Consider the following 18,232-nt stretch of genomic DNA (forward strand, 5'->3'; position numbering starts at 1 on the left):
AGGTGAGACCTCATCTCTACAATAAATCAAAAAATTAGCCGGGCGTGGTAGCGCGCGCCTATAATTCCGGCTACTCAGAAGGCTGAGGCGGAAGGATCGCCGGAGCCCAGCAGGTCGAGGCTTCGGTGACCAGGAGCGGCCACTGCACTCCAGTCTGGGCGACATAGTGAGACTCCAACTCAAAAAAAAAAACAAAAAACATGAGTCAGGGTAAGATGGTGGCAACCAAGAGGAAATAGCGTGGAGGTTTGGCAGTTCAGGCAAAGAAGCCAAAACAAAACAAAAAAGAAGCCTGGTGGCCCACTGAGCCACTCAACACTGCAAAGGATGTGGAGGAAGAAAGAGACTATGTCCCAAGACTCGTATGCAAAGGCAAGTAGAAGAACAAAGAACAGATCCTCATTTTTTCTTCCAGAGGAATAAATTTCAGAAAAAGACATTTAATGCAGGACTTGAGAACATAGATGCCTCATTCTAAACCAGATACTAAGATGGATCAAAAAGATAAATGATTTGTGATTAGCAAGGTTTGTAAAATGAAGACTGCAATAAATGCATGTATTTTGAAGCTAAGGAAAAACAGGATCTCTATATGTGGCTTTCAAATTCACCTCATGGACCAACTGCTAAGTTCTTTGTTCAAACTATTCATACCCTACCTGAACTGAAGATTACTAGAAACTGTTTGAAAGGTTCTCGGCCCATTTTGTCTTTTGGCTCTTCTTTTGATGAATTACTACATTATACTTTGTTAAAAGAACTCTTAATTCAGATCTTTAGTATACCACGGAATCATACCAAAAGCCAACCATGTGTAGACCATGTGTTTACTTTCACCATCTTGGATAACAGGATATGGTTTTGGAACTTTCAGATCATAGAAGAAGATGCTGTTCTTGTAGAAATAGGACCTCGTTTTGTCTTAAATCTCATAAAAATTTTCCAAGGAAGTTTTGGAGGACCAACTTTATATAAGAATCCTCACTGCCAGTCACCAAACATACATCAGCGTATCATCAGATCCATCACAGCTACAAAATACAGAGAAAAACAGCAAGTGAAAGATGTGCAGGAACTGAGAAAGAACCAAAGACTCTTCTTCTACATGATCCCACTGCAGATGTTTTGCTATACCACCTGAGGAAAAACCGATAGAAATACAGTGGGTAAGAACAGTCAAAGTCGATTTGAAAATAAGAAAGAAAAGAGTTTACAAAAGGCAAAGAAAAATACAACAGAAGATGGCCAGCAAGAAAGCTAAATGAATCAATGGATAATTAGTTTTCAGTTACTTTATATTTATTTCTTACTCAATGTATAAATACTTTTATGTCTAATTGGTGCAGCATTTCAAAGAAAGAAAAATTAAAATCTGAAAATCAGTGATTATCTCCAAATAAAATACCACCAGAATTCATCAGTTTAAAAAAAGGCATGATTTAGACCTTATCACTGCTCCTTTCAAAGTCTACAAAGTCTTCTCTTCTCATTCAGAGTGAAAATTAGAGCTCTTAAAATGACCTGTATGTCCAGACATGGTCTATTCCACTGTTAAATCGCTGATGTCATCTCCCATGACTCTCATTCTCATTCTGTATACCCCAAGCCCAGTATCCTGGCTTCCCTTGAATGTCAGGATGCTTCCCTCTCAGAACTTCCATTACTGCTCATTTCTCAGCCCATATCCACATGGCTCACATCCTCATCTACTTTGAATCTTTACTCAAATGTGATATCTTCTCACTGAAGCCTTCCCTAACTATCCTATTTAAAATTACGACCCGCCCTTCCTTTTTTCTTTTCCTGGTTTATTTCTATTCCTAATACATGTGCACTTATTTACTTTGCCCCCTTCTCAAACACACACACACACACACACACACACACACACACACAAGAACACACACTAGAATGCATGAGTCCACGAAGACTGGAATTTCTGTCAATTTGACACACTGTGGTACCCCTAAGGCCCAGGATATTACTTCAACAGAGTGAGTACTCGAAAAATATTTGTTGAATAAAGGTCTTCATCCTAACAACAATAATAAGCCATTGAAAGCTTTAAACATGAAGAGTCATAATGTCATAATCAGAAAATGTTTCAAGTCTCTCCACCTGCCCATAAAAAGGAATGTTGGGGTAGAGAGGGCGTGAGATGGTGTGAGCAAAAGTGGATGCTTGGGGGGGAAATGAGTTCATCTTCATTACCAAGAGGAGTCTGTGCAGTGAACTAAAGAAATGAGATTTTCTAGTTTTGGTAATGACCCAGCCTCCAAGATGCCCTCATCCCTTCATGTGGTGATCCACATCACACTACAGTATTCACATCCTTGTATAGTCCTATGCTATAGTACTGAGGGACCAACAGAATATGACAGTGATGCTGAATTACTTCACAGACCAAGTGATAAATGGTCCTCCAACTTCTACCCTGGTGTTTTGGATTATTCACTCTCAGAACTCTGAACCATGAAATCCTACTACTCCCCAAGATCACTGTGCTGGAAAGATCCTATGAGGAAGTCACAGGGACAACACCCAAGACTACATAAAGAAAAAGATGTCCTTGTCCTCAGCTGTGCCAGTTTCCAGCCATTTGGAAGATAATCCCAGCTAAGGCCCCAGGCCCTGGGAACAGAAGCAGGTCTTCCTTAATCATGCCTTATTTGAATTTCTGACCCTTAAAACCCAAACAAAAGTGGCTTAAGTCAAGATGTTTGGGGGTAGTATGCCAAGTAGCCATACATAGCCAGACACTCTACACAGTGGGATTTCACCAGGCATAGGTTCAAGGTTAACCAGCTTGAAGGACAGAGTATCTTAAGATGTCTTCTGTGTTTAAAAGCCTGCTTAGGATAAGCAAAATAGATCACTTTAGTAGAAAAATCCAGGAAGCTCTTAATCTAAACTGTCAAAAATTTATCTGCCTGGTCTTTCTCCAGACAGACTGTTATTACACCTAAGCCCTTCAAGAAGATGATAATTTGCCTGATTAAGAGAGCTGTGGATTACCTCCTCTTCTAAACTTCTGGAGAAGTTTAGAGCAATGTTAAAGCATAAACTAGAATCAACATGATCTTCTCTCAAGGACAATGAGTTAATTGTTTGCTCTGAAGTTTGTCAGAGAACTAATTGTAACTGTTATTTCAAGGATATTTGATGCTTGAACTCTTCATGTTTTTCTATACAAATCAAAGACTACATTATGATATCAGAGACCTTAAAATATAAATGAGAATATTAGCCAAATGAAATCCCCTTTTAAATTATGAACTGGGTATATGCAATAGATAGCTTAAAGCAAATAACAAAAAAATCTAGTAAAAGTTCATTGAAATGTGAAGACCAAAATAGGTCAGAAGAGTTCTACAAGGAAATATAACCCTTACATAGAATCCAAGCACATTCTAATACTAATCAAGGTGGCATATTGGAAAACCTACACATCTAGAGTAAAACTCACCTTCAATAAACTTCTACTCGATTTTTGTCCTACCATTAGCCCTATAAAATAAAAAATGGGTCAAAATTCTCAAAAGTCTAATCTTGAGCTACATTCCACCCCACAAAGGAACATTGATATAAACATATAGTCCATATCTTACTTGAGAACTATGGGCTCTCCAAAGATAACCTTTGACTGTAACTACATAAGAGTGCTTGGGCTAATGGTGAAAGCCCATGACACATAAAGGGTAACATTAAGACATCAGCATTCGAAAAGGCTCCCCATCATTTACAGAATAAAGCTCCATTTCTTAATAAGACATACAAAGCCCTCTATGATCTTACTCTTGTTTATATATTCATCATCATTTCTTGTTAACTTTCTCTACTCTTCTCCATCCCTACTTTGCCTTCTACAACACATGTGCATGTGTATACACACACACACACACACACACACACACACACACACACACACACACACACAATTCTCCAGAAGTACTGAACTAGTTGCAGTTCCCTAAGTGTAGTATACTGTTTCAGATCTCCTATATCTCTCTCCAGGTCTAGCATGTGCTTTCCCTAATTTTTTTTTTTTTTTTTTTGAGTTGGAGTCTCACTCTGTCACCCAGACTGGAGTGCAGTGGCCGCTCCCGGCCACTGCAGCCTCGACCTGCTGGACTCCGGCGATCCTTCCATCTCAGCATTCCAAGTAGCCGGAATTACAGGCATGCGCTACTACACCCGGCTGATTTTTTGATTTATTGTAGAGATGAGGTCTCGCCGCCCAGGCGGGTCTCGAACCCGCGGGCTCAGGCAATCCACTCACCTCAGCCTCCCAAAGGTGCAGGATTACAGGCTGAGCCACCGAGCCTGGCTGCTTTCCCTAATTTTAAGAATCAATTTAAATATTATCTTTATCAATTTAAACTGCTCTTCACTCCTTCCCTCAGGGCAGACTCTGGCCATTTTTTTCTTTGGGTCCTCAGGAAGCCATATAAATCATGTCTTCATTTTGTCTCTCTACCTGAAAATAATATAGAGAAAGACGTCCTACCAGTCCCCAAATGAGTACTTGACTGAGTTGTTGGGGAGAGTAAATCGCCTTCTCTAATTATTCCTCTGTGAAAACTCCCTAAAACACAGGGCTTGTCTCATATATGGAAAGGACAGAAGGAAGAGCAAAAACTCCTCTAAGTTAAAAAAAAAAGATTTGAGAACTTTAGCTTTCAATGACCAGTGCTATCAACCTTATCCTTATGCAGGATAAATCATTTTCCATTTCCTCTCATCAACATCATTTTCAAATGAAGCCAATCTAAAGTGGTGCCACAGGACACCTTCAAATCATAACATGACATTTATTAGACAAAATTTTGATTGACAAGTAAACAAAACCATGTTATAGAAGTTTGGGAACCAAAGGAATACCCTGTCCACTTTATAAAAACTCCCACAAAATTGTAAGAGACAATCCACAAAAGAACAATTAACCACTGTGCATTATTCTGTTCAGCATGCATTCTATAGCATAAAATTCTGCTTCCAGATACTCTGTGGGTATTGGCATGTACATAGAATTTCATTGACGAAGTGTCCCTGTATCATTACAGACCAGCTGAAAGGGATTAGAACCAAAAATGCCAACCCGATGAGTAAGTAAAGAGAAAAGGTCACATGCACATCTGTAAGGAGAAATGGACAAAGTTATTCACCTTTACCTCTGGGAGCAAAACTGAGGCTAACAATAGATAGCACAAGAGAAAAGCACAATACTGGCTTAGGATTGGCTTTTAGTCTTTGTCCATTTTAGGCAGTGACTATTATCCCAGCTCCATAAGGATTCAAAAAACTTGAACATTTATAGATTCACTCCTGAGTGGAAAATGCCATAAAGTACTTAAAATTTTCATAGTAATATTATGGTCATCCAACCTTGAAATGCTGACTATGACAGCCACCAGATAAGAATTATTTATAGTCCGTATTAATGTATACAATTCTTTCAATAAAAGCCCTTATATTTTGATGAATACATAACCTTGAGAAAATGAATGAGGCAAAAATAAAGTTTTAAAGTTATAACTCCTGGAGGCCTTTGTTATTTCCGGGAGCTCCGTCCCATAAAAGCCATATTAAATAGAGACTGAGCAAAAACGTGGCTGGGAATTGACAGATCTTTGAGAAATAAACCTATTTCTGCTTGAGAGCTTGGAAAATGAGATGAGTTACTGTCTCATCCTCTTTAATTCTAAATATTGGTCTAGGGTGCCCTGCTGAGATGAGAGGACAATCAAACAAATGGTGTGAAACAAAAGCAATGTTCACTTGTTTTAAAGCTGTTTGTTCTGAGATTTCTCAAATATATCCAAAAGTAGAAAGAATGATTAACTTCCAGAGTTGCATCATCCAGCTTTAAGAATTAGCAACATACTGTCCTTTTTGTTTCATCTATCTACTTTCTAGCCTTTTTTTCTTTTATGTGAAGCAAATATTAGACATCATATCATTCTATCTCTAAACACTTTAGAATATATCTTTAACAGATAAGAACATTTTAAAATAACCACCATACCATTTCTATAACCAACTATATATGTATGTATGTATTTATATTTTGGAAATGGAATCTCATTCTGTTGCCCAGGCTAAAGTGCAGTACCACAGTCACAGCTCATTATAACCTTGCCCTCCTGTGCTCAAGGGATCCTCCTGTCTTAGTCTCTCAAGTAACTAGGACTACAGTACACCACTACACATGGCTAATTAAAGAAAAAAAATTTGTAGAGATGGAGTCCTACTGTGTTGTCCAAGCTGGTCTTGAACTCCTGGCCTCAAGCAATCCTCCTGCCTTGACTTCTCAAAATGCTTGGATTATAGGCATGAGGGACTGCACCCGCTACAATTTATTTTTACTGTCATCTAACTCCTAATCACTACTTGGTTTTCTTTGATTATCTCAAAAATGCTCCTTAACATGCTCTGCTTGAATCAGAACAACAAAATTTACATATTGTGTTTGATATGTTCTGTAAGTTCCTTTTAATCTATAACATCTTCCCACCTTTTTATGCCATTTATTTGCTGAAGATTCTAGATTTTGCTGATTGTATCCTAATAATGTTATTTAGGATGATGCTGTACCCCATATTCCCTGTAATCTGACAGATTAGAAACTTGACTAGATTCCGACTCAAATCTTTAGATGAGAATGTTTCAAAGGTAGTGTTTTGAGTCACACCAGGAGGCTCATAACGTCTATCTATTCTACTTTTAGTAATGGTAAGATAGATCAGTGGTTCAGGTGATGTCAGCCTGAACCAACATAATAAAGTACCCCCATATTAATATTTCACTAATGATTTTAGCATCTAGATTGTCTAGGTCCTTTACTTCATTGGGGGTTAAAAATGGGATTATCCAAATCTTTTCTTTCTCCCACTTTTATTTTGTTCTATTCTTCTATTAGGAAAAAAAATCTTTCCTTTCTCATCTCTGGGAAACGGAAGAGCAGCCCCTAAACTCTGAGAGCTGGCCCGACACTCACATCTAGGCTTCAATATTCTGTTGTTGGACATAAAACATCTCACAGAACATCAGCTTGTGACTTTGAAGAAGTGAGGTTTTTTTTTTTAATTTTATAATATTGTCTAATCACAAGCAAAAATATGAGGTCACTTCACAGACCACAGAAATATCAAACATCCTTCTTTTCCGAATATGAGTGACTGCTGCATCTGTAATGATTACAGCTTTAACCTTGCTCTAACCTGCCCTACAAGATTTATTGAACACTCAATCACATATATCCTTTTTAAAATAATATTTTTTACAATATCCAATCATATCATTATTCTGCTTCCCTAAGAGCACCCGATTCAGAGCAAATTCCCTCTTTCCTGAACCCTCCACAGCATCATCTAACCTCAGCCCAAACCTTATATGTCCTTTTTAACACCCTATTACTGAGATGCCCCACAATTCTTCATGGTGTGCATTTTTCCCTCGCTGCAACAAGTAATACACTTGACTTGCTGAGCTGCAGGTATGTTCTTTGTGGTCTATGACTTGAGACATGGGAGTGCAGTAGAGAGACATTCACATCTCTATAATTATCATGAAATATAGTTTCTACAAGAAAAACAGGACAAGTACCGGATTCTTTCCTTTTAAATGTCACTCTTCAGAATGAGTTTGTGCTCCTAAAGAGTGCTGTGATTATTTTCGTCAAATAATAAAAGTTTTTCCAAAGGGAGGCTCTAGGCAGTCAGTACCATGTTATGGATCACTCTGTTGGGAAAAAAGAGATTAGAGCAAGGGATACTGGCTATACCTAGAAGATGGTGTAACCACCCAGTCTTAATATCCAGTAGCAGTCCATTCAAATTTGGAAACTAGCCCTAGATTATTCAGGAATTTACTTAAGCACTAAGACTATATTCCTTCTCAGAGTGCTTTTGAAAATATAACTTTCTGTTTTTTCACTCAAATAAATCCTTTCCACATGACACTGTAGAATGTAGATAAGCTTCTTTCTAATCCATTCCAAAGGACTGCAATGCATGCTGATGTATGGCCGGCTCTAAACAGAGAGGGAGGAGGCAGTGTGCCTCATTACTACCTGTGTGAGAGTACGAGCAGGTCTAGAGATTCCTCTGAAGGTAGAAAGAGCAATGAGCTCCTTTGTGGGCTAAAAAGCCCGAGAGGAGTCCCCATACTCTTCCTCCAGAAAGTTGGAGTCCTCCTCCATGCAATTTCTATAGCCCATTCTGTGCCATGGGTGAGAACAGGGGCAAAAGAAGTGGGCTTAGTCATTGCAACACCTGGAAACACTCCAGACTGCAGAATAAACAAGACCCCTGTTTAATCTAAAGTCTAATTAGGCAGGCTAGATGTAAACATAAGGACGGTGCTTCTCAAAGGAAAAAACTCTAGGATTTTAGTCATCCCAGAAGAGAAAGTTATTAACAGAACACAGAACAATTTCTCTTCTCGGGGGTGGGTGACTAGAGGAAGAAGCACTGACAAGAACAGCTAGTAAGAGGAAGATTTCCTCAAGCAGGTTGACTTGAGGACAGCAGTGTTAATTGTACTTTCACTAGCTAAGCGGGCAAGATGTGGGAATTTCACAGAGAACACACAATGTGGCAGAGGAAATAACTCCAACAGTTTTAATAAAGCTACAAATACTTTTTCTCATCCTAAGCCCAGAAGCTACTTTCTATTTTTATACTTTTCTTTTCCATTTTGATTGACAGGAAAGAATAATAAGGTAAAAGGAGACTGCTTCTTTAATAAATTGACTATACTTCACAAAGCCTAGATTAGAGAAGAAAATACCTATATAGTCTATTTCTTTTCCACACTTATTTGTTGCTTCCATTCTGTAAGTATAGATGTCCACCAGAAGAAAACAGGTTTGGTTCAAATATATTCTTTCATCACATAACCAAAATGGTGCCAATGAGTGCATTTCTCAGTAGGACAATCAGTCAATACATTTAAGTTACCACAGATCCTTTTCATGAGATGGTTGTTCAGAGACTGATTTAACCAAAATCTTGAATCCAATATTTCCATCCTTTGTTCCAATTCATATTCTTTTCAAAATGTATAAAAGGTAGAAAGTCCTGGAAAATAGTTTCAAGTTTTCAATTACCTATCCATAGTGTGCTATATGGTAGACCTCCAAAAAAGATATGTCTGTATCTTAATTTCTAGAACCTGTGACAACTACATTATTTGGCAAATAAAAGTGAGTATTGCCTTATGTGGCAAAAGACACGCTTAAGTTAAAGATCTTGAGGCTGTCTGTGGATTATCCAGGTGGGCCCTAAGTGTAATCACATATACTGCTTTAAGATAGAAGTAGAAGAGGTTTTGGAACAGATACACAGAGGAGAGACCCACACAGAAGAGAAGGTAATGTGAAGACAGAGGTAGACACTGGAGTGCTGTGGTCACAAGCTCAGAAATGTCAGGCTAGACTGGAAACCACCAGGAGCTAGAGGAAGAAGAAATAAATTCTTCATGAGAGCTTCGGAGCATGGTCCTGCTGATATCTTGATTTTGAACTTCAGGCCTCCAGTACAGTGAAAGAATAAACATTTGTTGTTTTAAGCCACTACATCTGTGATAACTTCTTACAGAAGCCACAGAAAATTAATACACTGTCCAGTTCATATTGTCATCTTTAGAATAGCCCATGATAAAGAACTAGGCCTAGACTGCATGTTTGTAGCAGTAGGTAACCAAGACCTCCAGCTATGCTGGTGGGACCAAGAGTATAGATGGACCCAAAGCCAATAGACTAGGCTAAGCCAATCAGACTCTCCCTCTCAAGAATCTAAGGCACATAAAAACCACTGTCCAATTAGGTTGGTCACTGGAGCTCTAGAATCACATGGTTGGTTCTAAGGCATGCCTATGTCGCTTCATTTGCAAATTAACATTCCAGGAGAGTTAAACACTATCTCAGTAATCTATGAAATGGGAAAACTAAGAGCTGAGCATAAGAATCAAATACCAGAGACCTCATTCATATTTCACAGAGAAAACAAATGCAAACAGATATGAATAATCTCATTTTCCCACCACCAACCTACCTTTCTAGCTGGATCTATGCCCATTTATTGTCTTTCTTCCCATATAAAGGAAAAATTTTCTCTGTCACTAAGAAAAACTCTTGCACAGTGTGGTGATTTCCGAAAGAACTAGAAGTTGACCTTCCATCTGACCCAGCAATTCCCCTATTGGGAATATACCCGGAGGAACTCAAATCATTCTACCAAAAAAATACCTGCACACGTATGTTTATTGCAATTCTATTCGCAGTAGTAAAAACATGGAACCAACCATGCTGCCCATCAAAACCGGACAGGATTTGTTTTAAATGTGGTACATAGGCACAATGGAATATTATGCATCTATAAAGAAGGACAAATATATGGACCTTGCAGCCACTTGGATGGATTTAGAGTCGATCATACTCAATGATCTAGCACAGAAACAAAGAACAGAGTACCATGGTTCTCACTCATAAGCGGACATTGAACAATTATCATAACACTATACGAAAGTGATTGGCAGTAGAGGAAAACTGTCAGGGGAGGAGGGGTGGGACCGGCAGTTGAGGGAAACTGCTAGGGGAGGGAGGGGCACACCTCATCAACAAGGCCAGCTGCATAATCAATGTTTGTATACCTAACCCTCAATTGTGCCCCACATCTTTAAAATTTAAATAAATTTTAAAATGTTGAAGTTATTTTTTAAAAATTCTTCCATCTGGGTTATGGATCCCAATTCCTCATACCCTCTCAAAAACTTCACTCATAAAATTACCCTCTTTCTCTTTCATGAAGTTCCTCCCGTCTCACCTCTCTGCTAGATCATTCACAACGGTGTTCAAACATGCTTTAGTGTGGCCCTTCCTCAAAGTCGGTCCTTGGAGCCTCTTCCTGTTGTGACCATAGATCATCTCTGTTCTCTTTTACCACATCATTTTTCTTATTTTTTTTTTAACATTAGGTTTTTACTTTTCAGACCCTTCACCTCTTCAAAAGGGATGTCTAACCCAACTGTCTCTGGTTCCTTGCTTCAACTTTTCTTCTCAACCCAATGCAATGAGAACTTTTGTCCCCATTTCGCCACTGAAACAACTTTTATTAAAGTCACAAATGACCACAAATGTCTTCAGCTTACTTGACACTTCAGCAGCATTTGATAGAGTTGATATTTCTTCTTGGAACAATTTTTTCACAGTTTTATGACATCAGATTCCTCCTACCTTCTCTAGTCTCTTTTTTTGTCTCCTCTGTTGTCTTTTCTCCTATCAGATCTCTAAGCGCTACCATGCCTCTGGGATTCTGCATTTGACTCTCTTCTCATCTCTATATTCTTTATGTAGATAGTCTCCTCTAATGCCTTGACTTTAAACATTGTTAAGACATTCTGAAAACTCAATTTTGAAACACCATTCTTAATTTAACCCTGAATTCCACAAACAAATATCCAACTATCTATTCAACATCTCTCTATGGCTATTTAATCATTACCTCACCCTTACCATGGTCCAAAGAGAATTTTTTACTCCCCGTGCATACCTCCCTAGTCTACCTCTCTTCAATAAATGTCACCTATATCCACTCAATTGCTCAGGTCAAAAATCTTACAAGTTGACCTTAATTATTCTCCTTTATTTATATTCCATATCAAAGCCATCAGCAAGTCCAATAAACTCTGCCTTCAAAATTTATCCTAGATTTGGCTATCCCTCATCAATTCTTCATCATTGTCTCTACTAAATTTCTGCAACAGCCTTTAAACAATAGTCCACTCTACAAATAGCAACAAGATCTGTTACTGTCATGTTTATCCTTCCTTTGTGAATTTTCACTGAATACAAATGCTTACAAAAGTCTGGTATGCTCTGCATGATCTGTTTTCTGCTTACTTCCTTGATATTATACGTCATTCTCGTCTCCTCATTTCTTTCATTTGAACCACACCAACCTTATTTCCATCCCTCGTATATCTCATTTTAAATTTCATTTCAGGCGCATTGCATTTATTGCTTCTTCCTTTTAGAAGTGTCTTCTCCAGATCTTCATTTTCCTGCCTTCCTCTCGTAATTCAAATGTCTCCTCATAAAAGCCTTTCCTGACCACCTCAAAGTAGAACCCCCTGCCCCATCACTATCTATCATATTTGCCTATTTTATTTTCTTTATAGCATTTATCAGTATCTGAAGGTATTCTGTCAATCCATTTGCATGTTTACTGTCTCAATTGCCCCATTGCTATGTCAATTCCTCGAGGCAATGACTATGAGGTTTCTGCTCCTAGGTCCCCAAGTACCTGGTCTATAACAGGTACTCGGTAATTTTTCTTTCTTTTTTTTTTTTTTTAACTTACTGACTAGCTATAGGGCCCTCTGAGATTCTTTCCATTCAAATCTCCCTTTGGCGTGGTGGTACATCATTCTCTGTTTTTAAATACACAACACTAATTGCTATATAATTTTTAAAAATCTCCTTTAATTTGTAGGACACTGGATTTCTTATCTTTGCAGTCAAAGAGTATTTATGAAATTGTTGAAATGATGCTATATCCTGAATTTGGACATTAATCAAAGACTCCTGATAATAAGGTTAAGAATGTGAACTGCCAAAACAATTTCAGTGTTCTTATCCCTTCTGCCTACCCTAACCCTGGTTTTTCTGATGCAGGCTTAAAATCTGACTTTCAAATTCTGAGGAGTTAAATAATGATATCTCCACAGGTTTCCCAGTTTTCCACTGCTAGGATATGCTTCTCCCCGGGAAAAGAGATAGAATCTTAAGAGAGGTATAATCTATTTCTTGACTTGCCAAGGACATTGAAACATAAAGCAGGGATAAGAGTTTAATCATTAGGTATAAGACAGCATGAAAACAGCACTGGTCTAGGAGAGAAAAGACCTGAATTTCAGTTCTGGGTCTACCCTTGTTTAGTTCAATGACCTTGACATGGGACTTAGCCTCTCTGAGGCTTTCTCCTCTGTAAAGTAAGGAGATTAGACCAGTTGACCCCAACCCTCTCTTTCATAGCTAATAATGTATGATTATTATACAATTTGCATATCTGTTTCCTTTTCATTGGTTCTATTTTAAAAGCTGCTTTTCCTTCTCAGTTTTCCACGACAGTTGTGACTTTGGGAACGCAGCTGGCTAAGTTTCACTTGCAACACACTTCTGGTCACACTGAAATGCACACTACTCTCCCAGCAGAGGATTGCGTGATGGTTGATTTGCACCTTGCTGGTTGGATACATGCAATGACAAGTGGGAGTTTTATTGAGATCATGGCACTGAAGGATAGCAGGCATTCAATTCCTTTTAGCTCCAGGGTGTTCTTGTTTGCTTGTTTAGTTTGATGAAAAAACACATTTATTCAGGTACTTAGATACTAAGTGAAATGTGGCTCCTCAGAACTGAATTGTTGTACAGTAAAGCTCAACTGAAAGTCACATACCCCCACACATTCAGACTGAGTAAGCCAGTTTCATACTAGAGATTCAAAGGCAAGGTAGAATTCAGATTACCAATGCCAGTCTATGTATACATTCAACAATATACACATATTTTCACTGATCTTACCATGACTGCAAGTTAAATTGACGCTCCCTGCAGTGAGTTTTTTCTAAGTACCAAAGCCTTTGGTACTTTGATACCAAAGTATCAAACAGCAATATTGTCAACAGAAACGAAAATGTTTTATTATTCTCCATGAGCTGATTAGTAGACAGTAGACAGCAGGTCCATAAAGATACAAGAGAGCTGAGTACTGCTTTTCATTGTTCCACTTACATTTTGCAGGTACCCAGGAGTTTTTCCCACCACCAATTACATAATTACTTTCCAAGCCCCTAGTACCTGACAAGCACTATTTGAAGCACCAAGGATACGATGATAGAAAAGACAGATACTGCTTTCTTCCTCATACAATTTGTAATCTAGTGGAAAAGGCAGACATGACACCCAAAATTATACCTTCAATTATTTCAATATGATTCTGAAATATGCAATAAAGAAAAAAGTTTGCAATGAAAGCATAAGATTTAAAAATCTTCATAGATCTGATCTGGTCAGGAGGGTTAGAGAAGGCTTTCTCAAGGAAGTAAACGAAGCAAGGGATTCATCAGAAAAAGGAGTATTCCAGGCAAAGGACACAGCCCATGGAAAGGTTAAGAAAGGAGAGATCTTATTGGGACTTTGAGAACGGAAGGTGAAGCATAGTTAGATGAGGCTAGAAGAGTAAGCAGAGGCTGAGTGCCACATGTTCTCACTCATAAGTGGACCTTGAACAACGACCGTATTACTGTAGGAAAGGGATTTAAAGTAGCGGGAAACTGCGGAGTGGCGGGTAGGGGGTGGGGAGCTGGGATTGACAGTAGCTGGTATCCACCTGGGGAAGGGGGGCCACACCTCATCAATAAGGGTACCTGCACAAGGAACATTTGTATACCTAACCCTGAATTGTACCCCACAATTTCAAAATAAAAATTAAAAGGGAAAAAAAGAAAAGTAAGCAGAGGCTCTCTTAAGGCAGACCCTAATAAGAACTTTTGCCTTTTTCCTAAGGGCAACAGAAACCAATGGAAATGTTCTGAACAGAAAAGTGGTATAATTTGATTTGCATTTTTAAAAGATTACTCCGATTGCATGATAGAGAATGAAATGGAGGGAGTTGAGAAAGATGCAGAGAAACAATACAGCAAGATATTGCAGCACCAAAAAGAGAAAAAACAGTGACTGAACTGAGGTCTTGGCGTAAGAGATGGAGAGGAGTGGATGGATTATTTTGGAGGCTGAATCAACACAACTTGGGAATTGATTAAGTGTGATGTGAGAGAGGAGGTTGTATATGAGTCTCAGGTTTGAGCCATAGAAAATTGACTAAATTGTGACTTCATTTACTTCAGAAAAAGCACATCTGGAAGAGAAGAAGAGTAAAACAGTGCCTGACACAGAGTAGGTGATGAATAAATATTTGTTGAATTATGAATAGATGAATTGCATTTTCTCTGAGCAGAAGGCGAAGAAAGACCCACTTCCTCTATACTTATCTCAACAATTCAATTCAAGCACAAGTATTTATTAATTAAATAGGAATTTCCATAGCCGGGAGTGTGAGGGACTAACATGATCAACAGATTTTTGATAGTTATAATACCTCAAAAGCATTTCTGTGATATAATATCCTCCTCCCAATATACCTCAAAATCTGGTCAATGGGGGATAGGCGTATGGGGGGGTGATATCATACCACAGACACAAAAGGTATATGGCAAAAAGGACTTTGCAGGTTATGATTAAGTTAAAGATCTTGCAATGGAGGTAGTCTCCTACACTAGCCAGGTGCACCCTATGCAACCACAGCAGCCCTTATAAGAAGAAGGCAAGAACAGTCAGAGTCAGAGGAGAAGGAAGGCAATATGCTAATGGAAGCAGAGATTGGAGTGATGTTCTTTAAAGATGTTGGAAGGGGTTGCAAACAAAGCAATGCAGGTGGGCACTAGAAACAGAAAAAGGTGAGGAAATGGATTCTTTTCCTTGGAGCCTTGAAAAGAAACCAGCCCTGCCAACACCTTGACTTTAGCCCAGTGAAAGTGATTTCAGGATTCTGACCTCCAGAACTGTGAAACAATAAATGTGTGTCATTTAAGCCCCTACATTTGTGACCAATTGTTATAGCAGCAACAGGAAATGAATACAGATTTCAAATAGAACATTAAATGTGGTAGTGAACTTTATTTCTGTAAGTAAACCAATAGCACCCAATAGTAAATGAATAACTCCAGGACAGCAAAATTTGCTCACATGATATTCAATTAAATGTTTTTTATGCTTCAGAATAACAGTATGGTCATTTAGCCTACTGAATTTGAAAGTTAAAGCAGAGACCACCATCTGACCACCCAATATTCATTCCAACCTCATATAACTGAATATGAGTACTCTTTTATACTTCGTTCCCCTTCTACTATCTAGATGTGAGTCTGATGACTGATAGCACTCATAAGGACCCTGTAGGGACCTTGAGTAAGATAGCCATGTGCTGATGATAACAGCATCTTGAATACTGGAAGACTCTGTGGAGACATATCAGCCCTCATCTGCCTGTTTCATGAGAAGAAAATATATTGTTTAAGCTATTGTTATTTTATGTTTCTGTTATATATAACCAAATCTATTCCTAACCCATACATGAACCATACTTCTTTAGAAAGCTAATAAAAATTACAGACAATTTACATATGCACACAAAATTTCGCATTTGATTTTGGATTTACAGAACACTCCGCACTTTCATACAAAGTTTGAAACATTAACCTTCTAGAGGCCTTAACCGGGATTAAAAATTCTTGCCTTAGCCGGGCACAGTGAATCCTACTGATCTATAATCCCAGCTATAAAGGCGACTGAGACAGGAAAATCATTTGAGGCCAGAAGTTCAAAACTAGCCTGGGCAACAAATTAAGACCCCCCATCTCTTTTTAAAGAAAGTATTGCCCTGGTAGTAAATCTAATAGCCAATCAATATATGTTAGAACCAAATAAAATATCTTTATACATGGGATAACTCCAAAACAGATGCTTTATTGAATGCACGTTCTATTTCTATTTGTCAATAGGAAATGAAGGTAGTATCATTTAACCATAGAATTGAAAACTAATAAACAGCTCAGAGATGATAGTCTAATCCTCCCACTAGAGAAGATGAAAAGGGCCAGAGTCAAGTCACTTAAGGTCACTCACCTAAGCTCTGAATCTTTCAGTGCTTTAGTTTCATTTTCAACTATTTTTGTTTATTTGCCACATCCATTTTCAGGATATCCCTTACACCTTATAAGTACCCAGTAAATATTATTTCCTATTTGGCTTTGGCCAAACAACTCGAAGGCTAGTAAATATGACCTTGTGGGCCAAATCCAGACTGTTTTTGTTTGTAAACAAAGTTTTACTAGAAGACAGCCACTCCTATTTATTTGTATGTTATCTATGACTGCTTTTGCATGATGATGACAGAGCAGATACAGAGCTACCCAATCAACCCAAAATACTTCCTATCTCTTTCTATACAGAAAAAAAAAAATGCCAACCCTGGTTTTACTCATTATTTGGGGCTTGTTTTTCTAAAGGCTGCAGTCTAAACCAACATTTTAAATGAAAAGATTCTATTTGTTCAAAGAAAGGCAGATTATTTTACTCTTGAATAGAATTATGAGGCTTCATTATACACCTTTCCTAAACCAGTAGAACCCTGCTAGCACCTAGTGCCCAGGTCTTGATTTAATATACTATCCTCCAACAAAGGGAACCAGGGCTCTTTGTAGAAATAGCTGATTCTAGGGCTGAGGCAGGAAATGCACAAGATGAGTTTAGCGCATCTTGTAGTGCCAGAAGTAAAGACATTCTCAAAAAACATTTTAAACCACAAAAGTAAGAGTTGTCAAAAGGACACAGGAGTCCTCTGAAAGAGCTCCCAATGATCAAGCCTGGAATAATTTGAGCAACCATATAAACAAAGTAGTATTGATTTACAAACCAAAGTGCAAAATATATATCCAAAAGTTCATGCTAATATAAACAAATGATTGAATAAATAAATAAGAATAGACGGATCTCTTGTGCAGAAGAATTCCCAAATACATATGTAGATACTCTACCCTTGAGGGAGGAGAACATAAATCATCACTTTTTAAGTGTGGGCTGTGTGTAGTGACTTCCTTCCAAAGATCATGGGCTGGGGGGAGAATGGCCTCACAGTGGAAGAACTTAAACACTAACTCAGTCAGGTCTCCAAGGCTCACATCAACAATGCTAAGTCACATTGATAGTATGTGCCCTTGATATGATGGGGTGAGAATGGCACTTCGACTCTATAGTCTACCTCCCAAAAACCTCATAGCTTCGAGTAATCATAAGAAAAGCAACAGAAAAATTCCAGCTGAGGGATAGTCTTCAAAATAACTCACCAGTACTCCTCAAAACTGTCGACATCATGAAAAACAAGAACAGCCTGAGAAACTGTCACAATCCAAAGGAGCTGAAGGGAGATATGACAACTAAAGGTCCTGTGGTATTCAGGATGGGATCCTGAGACAGAAAAAGGATAGCAGAAAACACTTAGCAAATTTGAAAACAGAAAGAACTTCAGTTAATAATAATGTATCAGTATTGGTTCATTAACCATCATAAATGCATTATACTAATGTAAGATGTAGTAGTAGAGGAAACTGG

At 38.2% G+C, this 18,232-nt stretch overlaps 1 pseudogene; it reads left to right on the forward strand.

The window, feature by feature from the left end:
• Positions 1-200: 200 nt before the first annotated feature.
• LOC103273697 lies at positions 201-1,265 on the forward strand (annotated as a pseudogene).
• The last annotated feature ends 16,967 nt before the right edge of the window (positions 1,266-18,232 follow it).

The sequence above is a fragment of the Carlito syrichta genome, unplaced genomic scaffold, assembly GCF_000164805.1.
Source record: "Carlito syrichta isolate Samal-C Ts95f unplaced genomic scaffold, Tarsius_syrichta-2.0.1 Scaffold314121, whole genome shotgun sequence".
Taxonomy (NCBI): Eukaryota; Metazoa; Chordata; class Mammalia; order Primates; family Tarsiidae; genus Carlito; species Carlito syrichta.